This window comes from Humulus lupulus, chromosome 3 (assembly GCF_963169125.1).
Source record: "Humulus lupulus chromosome 3, drHumLupu1.1, whole genome shotgun sequence".
Taxonomy (NCBI): Eukaryota; Viridiplantae; Streptophyta; class Magnoliopsida; order Rosales; family Cannabaceae; genus Humulus; species Humulus lupulus.
In genome coordinates this window covers 13,851,597-13,857,026 of record NC_084795.1, presented here as the reverse complement: position 1 = coordinate 13,857,026, position 5,430 = coordinate 13,851,597, and positions in this window count along the sequence as shown.

Sequence of the window (5,430 nt, the reverse complement as noted above, 5' to 3'; positions counted from 1 at the left end):
TAAAGATTTCACAAAAGTCAACATATGAAAGCTGACTTTGAGTATAGGCATTTTTAAATCAAACTTTTGGGTCCAAAATATTTATTTGGAGTATATAAGAGTATCCAAAATATTCGGGAGCATTTGGAGGTGTTTTGAGATATCTCATGGAGCCGTATTACAGAGGCATCGATGATACGTCGCCTGGACTCTCAAAACCCTAGAGAGAGAAGTACTAGGCGATGTGTTACCTAGTATAGGGCGATGTATCGCCTGGGCTGTTATGGAAAGTCTGTACAGTTACGTAAAATAGCTTCAAAACTTAAATTTAAATGCTCTAATCTCATTGGTTAAGTCTAATGAGTGTCATATACTATTTAAGGGGTTCATATGAGTTAATTGGTGAATTGATCACTCACCTCTCTCTCTCTCTCTAGCTATCAAGATTACTAGTTTTCTCCAAGAAACTCATCAAGCATTGCTTGACTTGTATGAGTTAATGCTTGATGAGTTTTAAGGCTTGTTAAACCCAAAATCTCATTCTACTTAGTTGAAACTTCAAGAAATAAGGAAAGGCTTGGAATAGAGATTTTGGACAACAATATTCTTATTGTGTATAAGCCTTAAAAGTTCCCAAAGTTTGAAGATTTAAGTTGCTCAATACAAATGTTATATCCCTCTAACCTTAATCTTGTATTTTGTCATTCTATTGTATTTTTATTGTAAGTATTGATGATTAAATGTATACAAGTTTATCTTATCATCATTTAATCATTTAATTTCTTATATTCAAGATTGATATTCATATTATGGACATGTTTTTTTTATTATCAAGATTTATATTCATACTTTGAATAAAGTTCTTGCTTAGTGATTAGGGTTTCTAATATTGAATTATTCTCATTATTAATTGTTGATTTGCAAAGTATAAAACCATATATTCCCAACATAGTTAATGCACTTATATAATGAAATTTAATAATAAAAGCACTTATAGTGTAATAAAATTACTGATTAAATGGTTATTTCATTAATTAACAAACTTAATAAATGATAGATTAGGGTCGATTAGGGTTTCTCAAAGTCTCTCGTGTCTCACAAGGTCTCTCAGGGTCTCATTTTTTATCGAACTACATAATAATAATAATAAATCACACATGACTTCATCCCATCTTTTTTGTAAGATTTTCTCTATTGTATGTGTAACGCCCCACGTCATTATGGCTGCTTCCTGGAATGACGACTGACCCTACAAACCAACACGAGTCTTTCCAGCGTGCTTTGTCCTCACTCGCACGCTTCCTAGGAAAACTTCCCAGGAGGTCACCCATCATGAGACTACTCCAGGTCAAGCACGCTTAACTTTGGAGTTCTCAAGTGATGGGCTACCAAAAAGAAGATGCATCTTGTTGGCATAGATAGTACCCATCAATCCATTTAAGTCATCTTCAATTGTGTAGCCTCATACCTACACAATCTTAGAATCATCACACTTGACCTTCCCCAGGCAGTGTGGGATTGTACAGCTTTTACCCGGTCTTTCCCCTTGCAGATCATGGATTCTGACTGTCACAGTAGGTGTCAATGGTGTTGTCACTGCATATGCTTCCCGACAACGAGTAAAGAACCATTGTCCCATCGTGCTTAGGATAAAATCGAACATAGCAATAATTGGAAACTCTCTTGCCTTTCGCATCAAATTATTCACAATCTCAACTATGTTAGTAGTCATAACTTCATATCGATTACCACTAAAGTGTGCTCTAGACCAGTTATATAACTTGACATCATCCTCAAGATACTTAGCGACACGCGGATATGTTTTGCGAATATGGTCGAAGTGTTTATTAAAGTCTTCAATATAGTACGCTATTGCAGCTTTCTTGTATAATTTAGTCGAAGCAACACTTTTATAACGATGTTTTATATTCTGCTTTACGTGCCAATAACAAGCCCCATGAGAAGCCATAACATAAACGTGTGACGCATTGGATGCTCGGTACTTTGATGTCTATGAAAAATAAAACATAAGTCTGGGCTATCAGGTATCAAATCTTTCAACTTCTCCAAGACCCATGACCATGAAGCATTATTCTCACTATCAACCAAACCCCATGCAATGGGGTAAGTATGATATTGACTATCTTGTGTAGTTGCTACTAATAATACACTCTTATTCCTAGTTTTGATCCAAGTCGCATCTATACCAATGAACCCACCACCCTCACTAACAATCTTTGTCTTTCCTTCATCAATATTCTATTTGACGTGGACGTATAAATGAATCACATCTTTATCTTTGTAGAATACCATAACATCCTCAACATCATAATCATTGTAAACCTGACATGGTGACATCTTATTGAATGATGCACCAACCAACTTATGAGTTATTCCAATTTCATACAAATTTTGATCAACACCTATTTTTTCGTAAACTTTATCCACTAATTGATGAAACTTGATACTCTTATCAACCAAGAAGCCCTTATTGCAACCATTATTAAACCATTCCCATATTCGAGTGTCTATAAACATCCACTCACCATTATAGTCTATGCAAATAGATACGTAATCCATACATGTCATAAAGTTCAATATTTGAATTAACAAGTATAAAATAAGCATACATATCAATTAGCTTATAGTCATTGTAAAGCCAATCAAGTGCATTTTAAAAACTTACAAAAGACCCCATGAATCAAATAGGGTCTCTCATTTCAATTTGGTCATAACTAAAAATTATACTGAGAGACCCTGAAGACTTTTTTGGGTCGCACATGGCCTCTCGGTGTAATTTGGTCATCATTGAAAATTGCACTGAGAGACCTTAAGAGATTCTAAAGACCCTTTTAGGTTGCTATTTACCGTTCGTCTTCAACCTCGGACAAAACCTATTTTCACCATAAAATTTCATTTTTTTGGCAAAAAAACCTTTAAATTTATGCTAAATATAGTTATATAGTTATAAATAATAAATACCCAATTTTCACACACAAGATTCAAGTACATTTCTAACCATTTTATAGCTGAAATGGAGATGATGAGTGAGTGAGGAGAAGTTGAGGATAGATGTGCATAAGTCTCTCACTAGGGTTTCTTTTTCTTTTATCTTTTCAATCTCTATTTCTCATAATTCACTCTCCAATTAAAAACAAACATTAAAAATGATTACCTTAATGTTAATTAAATTTTATTAAATTAATTTTATATTAATTAAAAAAATGTCATTTTGCTGATAAAAGTTTTTGAAAGGTTATTTTGCCAATAAAAGTATTCATAAACGTTATTTTTACCAAACATTCAAATTCATTAATGCTTAAAAAGTCGACATAAATCGAAATATCATGAAAACTTATCATTTTATATAAATTACTCTTCTTAATAGTTTTGGTCAATATTCATTGCCCAAAAAAAATTACATCATCCATTCCTCTACTTTTTTTTTATTTACAACATAAAATCACTAAAAACATCGAATTTTGCTACAAATATGTTAAGCATAATAAATATTTCATCCTTAATGAAAATGAGATAAAATTGTATACTAATACAAAAAAGCTGAGGATATTTTAATTAATGTACATTTAAAATTAGAAAAAACGAACTATATAATTATTTAATATTAAACTGTGCATTACTTCTCCTTAAACTCAAAGACATTTGTATTAGGAAAGGGCTTAATTGGGCCACATTGGTAAGACTAGTTGTTAGTATAAGACCCTGTGAAAGAAGTGTCATCATGACCCATCGCTATTCACTTGTGAAGATTGAATCGCGGACATTTTAATACGAGAATATTATTACAACTTTACCCTTGAAACTTTTTCATTTACAATTTTTGAATTAAGAATATTGCTGCAATTTGGCACCCCAAGCGCTATATGATGCACCAAAAAGTGAATGATACAATTTAATAATAGTGTCACCTATTTTATTTTTGAATTTAAATGTCAGAGATTATATATTATATAATTGTTAAGTGGCACTATTATTAATGTCCAACACTAAAATTAGAAAATATTCTTGTTAGTGTAATTTAATATGAAATTTTACTTATTTAAATTTAATAAATATTATAAAATTTCGTTAATTAATTATGAAATGTGAACTCGTACACAAATAACAACAACCTATTGTTGGTACATGAACATTCTCGGTACGTAATTGCTGATGCAATATCTTTTATCTCTACACTCTTTATACTTTTATGCACTCAAAAGACTCAACAGTCAACACCCTCGTGCCTCTGCCTTTATAGTATTCCTAAATTGCTTCTATTATTACATGTTGTTGTTTCCAATGTTCCTAATTCCTAAGTTATAGTATTAAATTCAGTAAATTTTAATGTATATATATATATTTATATTATTATTATTTTCCACTGAAAGGGGTTTAAAATTTGAGACCTTTTTTTTTTAATAAGCCATATACTAAAAAATTGTTTTTGAATGACCTTGTTTGATTATGGTATCTATCAAGATATCATGATTTCAATTCTAATTTGTTTTAAGTATATATTTAATTCTATTTAGGTATATTTTAAGTATAGTTTTGGTACATTTTAGATGTTTTGAGTTGATATCTTATTTTTAAAATAACAAAATTATAAAAATTGTATTTTTGTAAGGCAAGTTCAATGATATTGCATCCCAGCATTTTGGTGTTGTTTTAACAACATATCAAACTCAATCACATGTTAAATGTTACCTCATTTTGTTGAAATGCTACAGTAAATAAACCTTTTTTTATTATTTTGTTTTTTGTTTTTTGATTTTTATATTAATATTTTATAAATAAATATATATTATTTTATTTATAAGATAAATTAATTTAGGAATATATAATATATTTTTTATGTAAATTTTAGTGAGTGGTTGGAATAAAAAAAATTAATAGTCTTAAAATTTCATTATTTTAGTGTTGTTTTAATAATATATCAAACTCAATCAAATGTTAAATGTTACCTCATTTTGCTGAAATGCTACAGTACCCACCATACTGTAGCAACGACAAAACTTTTTTTATTTTTTTGCTTTTTTCTTTTTATATTAATATTTTATAAATAAATATGTATTATTTTATTTATAAGATAAATTAATATAATAACATATAATATATTTTTAGTATTGTGATTGGAATCAAAAAAAATTATACTAAACTTTTATTATTTTGATGTTGATTTAACATTAAAATGGCTTTGATGGTAGGACTTGGACTAAACTAAACTCCATAGTTTTTTAAGAAAAAAGATTTAAGAACCGTGAAAAAATTTATTAAAATAATAGATAATTTTGAAAGAAAAAAAAACTATATTTTTTTGCCAATTGAGTTGATAATGTTGTTTCAAGTAGAATGACAAGCACATTTTTGTTGTTGCTGAACACACTAGGGATATATAGATTGATTGACATGAAGAAAGTAGAGTCAACGTTGTTTGGTCCACTCTAT